Source organism: Podarcis vaucheri (genome assembly GCF_965113315.1).
Source record: "Podarcis vaucheri genome assembly, chromosome: 2".
NCBI lineage: Eukaryota > Metazoa > Chordata > Lepidosauria > Squamata > Lacertidae > Podarcis > Podarcis vaucheri.
In genome coordinates, this window is record NC_138760.1 from 88,878,700 (window position 1) to 88,886,606 (window position 7,907).

Below are 7,907 nucleotides of genomic sequence, written 5' to 3' on the forward strand. Positions count from 1 at the left end.
CGTCCATAAGCCTTGCCTGCAAATGGTGAAACCTTTTGCAGAGCCTTAATAAACTAATTAAAAGCACCCAGTTGATCCCAACAATCAACAGATATATGAGATGTCTCATGCCTGCTTTAAGATACCAAACACACAGGCCTTGGCAGCTATGGTTATTCCCACCTCTTACCTATCCTCATTTCTTGGTCTTTCTAATCATGTTGTGGAGCAGGGCATTTGTTGTTTTTCCTCTCTGACTATTGCGTTATCTGCTTCTCCCCCCCCCCCCACTGGAGCCAAGCTGGGGGTTGACTCTTAAGACTCTTAAATGTAAGCATTTTAACTCTTCCCCTTGGAGCTGTACGGAATGGCTTTTAAGTTGTGCCTGCTGAGAATTCACATAAATTGTCCTGTGTGGGATCTCTTGCTTGTGTCCTGGGCGTATGTTTGGCTTCAGTGTTTATTTTTCACCATGTTATCAGAATATGCAATTGCATTTTAAGTCCTGAGCCAAGTCACACACAGTTTTCCAAGGCAAGAAATAAAATGTTTTTATTTTATTTCAAATAAGAATAATAATTTTATTATTTCTAGCCCACCTATCTGACCAGGTTTCAAAGGGCTTAATCCTAAAGAAAGACATTTATGACCGACACAATCTCGTTTATAAGCAGGTACAAACCTAGGACAGCTATGCATCTTTTCACAATAACTGAAACCAGGAAATACCAACAAATTCCTGCAAATGAAACAGTGGATTCTGCAATAATCAACAAGCCCTTCTCCCCCCATATGATTACACTCTGCTAATCAATGTAAGTCTTGTATTAGTGAGGTCTGCTATATGAGACACTGATGCTATTAATGAAACTGCATGTTCACATAGGTACCTAGCTCTAAAGCACAGCCTCTCCCCACGTTTTCCTTAGTTTTCTTTGATGCTTGTCTTTGCCCATGTATGTCAACTTTCTCTAGCTTTTCTGTGTGCCATTTGCCCTTTCACTGCTGGGTCAGCCAGTTGGTGTGAGCTGGGATGAAACTATAGAGCAGGGGTCAGCAACCTTTTTCAGCCAAGGCCCAGTCAATTGTCCCTCAGACCATGTGGTGGGCTGGACTATATATTTTTTTTTTGGGGGGGGGGTGAACGAATTCCCATGCCCCACAAATAACCCAAAGATGCATTTTAAATAAAAGGACACATTCTACTCACGTAAAAACACGCTGATTCCCGGACTGTACGTGGGCCGGATTGAGAAGGCGATTGGGCCACATCCGGCCCAAGGGCCTTAGGTTGCCTAGCCCTGCTAAAGAGTGCCAGAGTGTGATTGCCCTTCGTCAAAATGTTTGTGTTGGAACTGAGACAATTGGAAGAGTGCCCAGCATGAAATGTTGAAGTAAAAATTAACAACATACTGTTGAGCATTAGGTGCATACCTTTAAAAAGTCATGGATGAATTCCACACAAATACCATTCTTCGTTGTGGGTCTGCTCCCTACCCCGTTATTCCTAGCCCCATCTTAACAAACCAGTGACCGCTAGCATAGCACTCAACCCCCCCCCCCACATGTTCACTCTTGCACGATCGCTCCTGCACACGCTCGCCATGTGCTCACACAGCTTCACTGGTCCTGAGCTGGCCCTCTCTGAAGGGATGAAGTTGTAGCTGCCCTTTCCACCTCCAGTGCTAGCTTCAGATGTCCAGCTACGTAGGTCAAGCTTGCCTTAGTTCTCTCTTTGCTGCTTTTTAATGGATGCAGCTGCTGAAAAGAGGTGGATGCTTAAAAATGTGTCTTCTGTATATCTGAACATGTGGACTATGGGGCTGCTGGATGAGTGCATCTTTGCCGCTTCAGCACTCAGTAAAATACACTATAATAGTAGCAAGATCTGCAAATGTTGGCTTTCCAGGGTGAGACAAGTGGGGTGAAAGGTGATTCCCCCCATGACCGTATAAAAAAAATTAAGCAATAACTTGACCAAGCTGTACTGTGGTCCTATTCAAACAGTGCTTCATTGAGCTGTCTCTGATGCCTTCAGGTATCCTCTTTGTTCATCCACATCTCTGCCCTTCAAACAGTTTAAAAATTATTAATATGTATTTGGGAAATCTGTTCCTAGCATAGTACTCGAAGCATATAATAATCAAAAAGCTATCAAACATTCAAATTGTGAAAGCTCAATTTTTAAAAAGAAATTAAGTAGCAAACAATAAATATGGTTTTCTGGAAACTGGGGGAGATGTTGAAAATAGCAAAGGATAGAAGTCCCTTTCAGTTAACACAGAAGGATTTGATTCTTTGTAATTGCCAATTGATTATGCCAAAGTCTGTCTTCATCTTGCACCATTTTGTAGCTGGCTCTGTCCCTAACACTCCCACTTTGTAACTGGTGGGCCCACATACAGTTTGGCCCTGGTAGTAGATAGTTTGAGAATCCCTGGTTTAAAGCTTTATATATAAGCATCAGTACTTTGAATTGGGCCTGGTGGTTTTACTTTCTTGGGCTCCATGATCACTGCAGATGGTGACAGCAGTCACGAAATTAAAAGACGCCTGCTTCTTGGGAGAAAAGCAATGACAAACCGAGACAGCATCTTAAAAAGCAGAGACATCACCTTGCTGACAAAGGTCCATATAGTTAAAGCTATGGTTTTCCCAGTAGTGATGTATGGAAGTGAGAGCTGGACCACAAGAAGGCTGATCGCCAAAGAATTGATGCTTTTGAATTATGGTGCTGGAGGAGACTCTTAAGAGTCCCATGGACTGCAAGAAGATCAAACCTATCTATTCTGAAGGAAATCAGCCCTGAGTGCTCACTGGAAGGACAGATCGTGAAGCTGAGGCTCCAGTACTTTGGCCACCTCATGAGAAGAGAAGACGCCGTGCAAAAGACCCTGATGTTGGGAAAGATTGAGGGGACGAGAAGGGCACGACAGAGGACGAGATGGTTGGACAGTGTTCTCGAAACTACTAACATGAGTTTGACCAAACTGCGGGAAGCAGTGGAAGACAGGAATTCCTGGCGTGCTCTGGTTCATGGGGTCACAAAGAGTCAGACATGACTAAATGACTAAACAACAACAACTACAAGCCATAAACCAGGGCAACTGATATAAGGCAAGCATAATATGGCCTGGAAAATATACAACAGAAAGTAATCTTGCTGCCGCATTATGCATTGCTGTCCAGCATTTAGAATGATCAGTGTTTCTAAAGGTCTTGTAGTCGAACTGCAGGAACTCCACTGGTATAGCATCCTCAAAAGATGTCCATAGCCTCTCCTTACAAGCTTCTAACCAAGGAGAGGCTGCCACCTTCTGAGACAGTCTGCTCCTTCAACTTCTTCTGATAGAATCTGGTTGTGGTTTATTACCAGCCATAAACAAATTTAAGATTACTTTGCATACAGGTGGGCTGCCAAAGTAAATCCAGGTGCACATAAATACTTCCAAAATGACTTATGAGGGACCTTGAAAATTCCAGGAAACAGCACCTAAATTTCTAAATGGGATACCTCTTGTTCTTTCCTTGTACATTACAGTAAACATGACCCAGTGAAAACAGTATTAATGGTGGGAACCATGCAGATAAGTGATACACAGACAATTTCACACATTCATCTCTATCATTTGATCCATCTTCACTCATAGAATCATAGTATGCAAAAAAAGAGGTGCCAGGGTTGCTGTAGGAAAAGAATATGTCACACTTTCCTGTGAAGTACTCATTAGTGCTGCTTCCTTATTTTGAGCAACATATTCGGATAACAGCACAGCTGAAAGGGAAGGGCAGGTTTCCTGCATATATCCAGATTTGATGCAAGCCCAGTTTTGTTCTAAACATGCCAAATTAAGATGTAACTTAACAATGTGATTCATATCTGATGCTGAGAATTGCTGCTTAATGTCAGAACATCCTCACTCTGGAGTCTAAAATAGAAAGAAAAGGGGGGGGGAGCCATCTCCACCCAAAACTTGGAGAGAGTTGAATGACGTTAATGGAGTGGCTATTGTGAGAGCAAGACTTGTTTTCCTTCCTTGCTCCTTGTCCCCGAATTCTTTCAAGCGGCTCCTATGTTTGCAGAATGCCAGTTACATAACTGCTTCTTCTGAGTTTGCCAGCGCTGAGCACCATTAGTCTGTGGGCGGAAGTACAGTGTGTGATTGTTTAAACAAAGTCTGGCTTTTATTGCACAAGTATCCAGGTGGCACAGATTGCCTCTAGGGCCGGCACTGGCTCTTGGGAAGCCTTGGTAGGAGGGATGGAGGTTAGCCTGAACCGTGGAAGCCAGTTCCCTTCTTACCACCTCAAGAATCTGGATTCAGAGCAGACAGCGTGAGCGCCCTGCAGTTCTGGGAAACGGCACTGTGGTTTTAAAAAGAGCCTCTCAAAGCTTAAAAAGAGAGCCTCATTTGAGAGCCTCTCAAAGGTTTTCCATCGGAAGAATGCCAAGGAGTGGGTCCAATTTGCTTTAAATTATTTTAATCCGAATTGCTGTGTAGGATCAAAATTAGTACTTGGTTTGCAGGTGGCAGGAGCAGATTTTGTTTCCGGAGGTTGATTTCTGCTTCACTCTCTCTCGCTGCCTCTCATCCATATTCAAGCACAGAGGCTGCAGCGGTGATGCTTCTCCTGCAAATGTGCCAGTCACGTTTCGTGCCAAAGATGCACCATCATCTTCTGAGAGCATCGGGAAATGCGATTGTAGCAGCAGCAGCAGCCCGAGTTGTGTGCCAGGACAGAAAGCCAGGCTGGAAAAGGGAACATTGGAGGAATGCATAATAGAAAGAGATGTCCTATTTTAGTCCTTGGTGTCCTTCTGCTGACAAGCAGCCCCATCCGATTTGCATCTCCATCCTCCGTATGTCATCGTCAAATGCAGGTTTAAAATTACTGTCCTTCATTGGATAATTCATGAGACACTTGAGCCTGCAGTGAGTGAGGATCAGCTGTCAGCACGTGGGTGGCTACGATGGGAAATTCCACCACAGGGAGCAGCAACTCACATCGAAGCATGACTGTGAACAAAGGAAGTCATGAGACGCAGCCGTAGCCCACAAGAGGGTCAAACAGCTCCCCCAACCTGCTGTCTTCTGGGTACTTTGGAATCCAACTAAGGATGGGGAGAACATACTCAGTTCCCCAAACACAGCCATCCTTCAGCTTTCACAGTTGTGTTGCAGTTCTCTGGCCCAGTTAAGGGTACAAAAATGCACATGCTGAGGTAAAGTGACCCTAAAAATGCATGTATTTGTGGAAATGGAGTAAAAAAATTCATGTTAGGGGAAATTGCCTTGCAAAAATGTGTATCTTAGGCAAATTTGCATACACAGATGCGCATATCAGAAGATATTCAAACTAAAATGCTGATCAATTTTCATTAGTCCAGTCCATTCATTTCATTTCAACCAGTCCATGACAGTGGTGCAGGAAGTTCCATTGCACAGGGCACCAAGCTGAGGGGGCAGATAATAATAATAATAATAATAATAATAATAATAATAATAATAATAATAATAATAATATGATGGTGGTGGTGGTGCCTATATTTATACGGTGACCTACTGAGAAGATCTATATAAAGCAACTGTACCAAAAGGAATTATTGGGAAAATAAGAAATATTTAAAGCAGGGGGTGCCAAATTTTGTCCTTGCTTAGGACTCCATATTAACCAAGTCCGCCCCTGCCTGCAGTTTTGCAATCCTCACATTTCTGACATCCATGCAGAGGTTTTTTTCTCTCTCTGAGAGGTCAGTTGTACTGTGAGAAAGAGCCTAAAACTGCTGTGTAAGGCGCATATCAGTTGCAAAAGAAAGAAAGAAGAAACGCTGCAAAAAGAGGCTCGTTATCTGGGTAGAGGTGAAGTCAGGCAACTGCCTCGACAACAACAGGCAGAAGTGCCCATTGATAAGGCCGTCTGGGAGACGGAAAGTTTGCACGGGGACTTTGAAATGCTGAGCACATGGCTGGGCGGCGTCTGCAAGGATTTTTCCGAGGTGGTGTTGGTGGCAAAGTAAATACTTAAGGCAAATAAATAAACATGCAGAATCCCCTGCTACCCTTTCTAGATAATGTCAACACCTCATCCTAGGAAACTCTTCTTTGACAGGGACAGATATCCCAAGGTGTTTTTCCCCATTATTCTGGACCTTAGAAGAGATCATTTTGAGAAGATTTGGATCCCAGGGGAAGCTACCGTGTGAATGTCACGCTCCTTGCAGAGGTGATCTATGTGTGGATGAAGCTGGCTAGCCTGCCAAGAGCAACTCCTGTCAGTGGTCTGGGTCATATGAGCCCTGTCATGTTGGGACAGCAGTGGCACAGTGGCAAATTCACTTCATGACAATCCCAACCAGCAAGCTCCTTCAAAAATCTACCTGTCTCAGGAGACAAGGGAGGAGTGCACCTTTGGGGCTGAAGTCAAATTGTTGGAAGGTAACATCATCTACTGTGGCTGCAGAGACCAATGCAGGCGAGACATGTTTTGTTGCAGCTGGGGCAGATGAAGGCGTCTGGTTGGGCTACTGCAGATGCACCATGGAGTTTCATCTCTCTGCACTCCTCCCAGTGGTCATTCCTCCTCCGGTCACAGCTATGGATGCATGACCTGTCTATCTGTCTCCTGGCTGTGTGGTCATCTGCAAGAGATTCCCACCCGGCAGGGTTGATGTTGCCCACCTTCATGTCACATTTCCAGACATCTTTGTAACACAGAGTTGGTCTGCCTACAGGCCTGGTGCCTGAAGCAAGCTCCCAAAAGCTTAGAAACAACTGCTGATGGTGCAGCATCTCTTGTAGATGGAGTGCTTCGAAATCATCCTGCCCGACTCCTGCTTTCTTTGACAAGGATGTGATTAGCATGATTGTGTTCTCCTTCCCTGCTGTATTAAACTCCCTGCTGTCTGCCTTGTTTGGCTTTGTGCATGTTCAGCTTAAGCTTCTGTGCTTGGCTTTGTTTCCTTGGTCCCTTCATTGAGCGAACTAAAACATGCTTGAGCTCCTGGGCTCAGGGTGGAGTTAGGTGGAGATGGCCTCTCTAACTTGGCCACAACAAAAGCCTACTTTTATGACAAGGGATAGGGATATAGGACACTGCCTTATACTAGGTCAGGCCATTCAATATTGTTTGCTCTGACTGGCAGTGACTCTCCAGGGTTTCAGGCAGGGCTCTAGCCCAGCCCTAGCTGGAGATGCTGGAAATTGAATCTGGGACAATCTGCATGCAAAGCAGTTGCTCTGCCACTGAGCTAGGGGCCCTTTCAGGTGACTCCAGAAATGCTAACCGCAAGGTAATGCTAACACTTGCAAATCAGACTTGTTCTTGTATCTTGCAGTCGCTACTGACATTGGAAGCTTGCATGCGTTTATGTGAGACTTGTCCTTGCTCCTCTTAAGTCTTGGTCACACCATAAACTCTGAAGTCCTACATTTTGCTCAGCTGCTAAGCAGGTCTAAAATGCCTTTTAAAAATGCAGACTGTCCAAGAACAGGCGAATCCGTGAACAAATCCGGTTGAAATGCTCTCTCTGTCTCTCTCTCCTTGTGTTGGGGTTACGTCCTCATTTTCCTGCCTGCCAGGGAGCAGGATGACAAGCCAATTGCAAATGAGATTTGGCTCTGAGGACACTTTGAGTCTCCTCGAAGGGGTTATGTACACAAATATACTCTACGTCGCAACATTTGTGCCCCTCATTTTCATAGGAGAGAGAATGACATGAAAGACAAAGCTGACACAGGTCTCTCTGTGTGTGTTGCGCTCCAGCTTTTCAAAAGACAAATCTTTTCGGGGTGGAAATTGGCCCATGAAAAGAGCTTAGTGCAGAATAGGTGGAGCAGAGCTTACAGGACTGCCTGTGATTATGCTGGGAATCAAAAAAATAATCAGGATCTCTCTAAACTTGGCTTCCAGTCACTGTGTGCAGACCA